We start from the raw sequence: 280 nt of genomic DNA, 5'->3' as shown, positions 1-280 counted from the left end.
ATTTATGATATTATTCTAGTTTTATGGTTGGTTTTTAGGGTTAGAATTAACACTGCCGTCAATTATTTATTCTTTTTAGGTGCTTGATATCTTCTCAAATCTTGAATATGGACTCGATTTGTGGTTCCGAAATGTTGACTGAAACTCTTCAATTTGTGAATCTTTCTCCATCCATTACAAATACCAACCACATAAATCTATATACTATTTGTCACTTATTAAAATAAAAATAAAGAAAAAAAACTCATCTTACAACTACTCAAACAACATATCTCTCTCT

This window comes from Pinus tabuliformis, chromosome 9 (assembly GCF_031772625.1).
Source record: "Pinus tabuliformis cultivar Carrire ecotype Pingquan chromosome 9, CPIR1, whole genome shotgun sequence".
Classification (NCBI taxonomy): Eukaryota; Viridiplantae; Streptophyta; class Pinopsida; order Pinales; family Pinaceae; genus Pinus; species Pinus tabuliformis.
Note: the sequence above shows the minus strand (reverse complement) of the source record.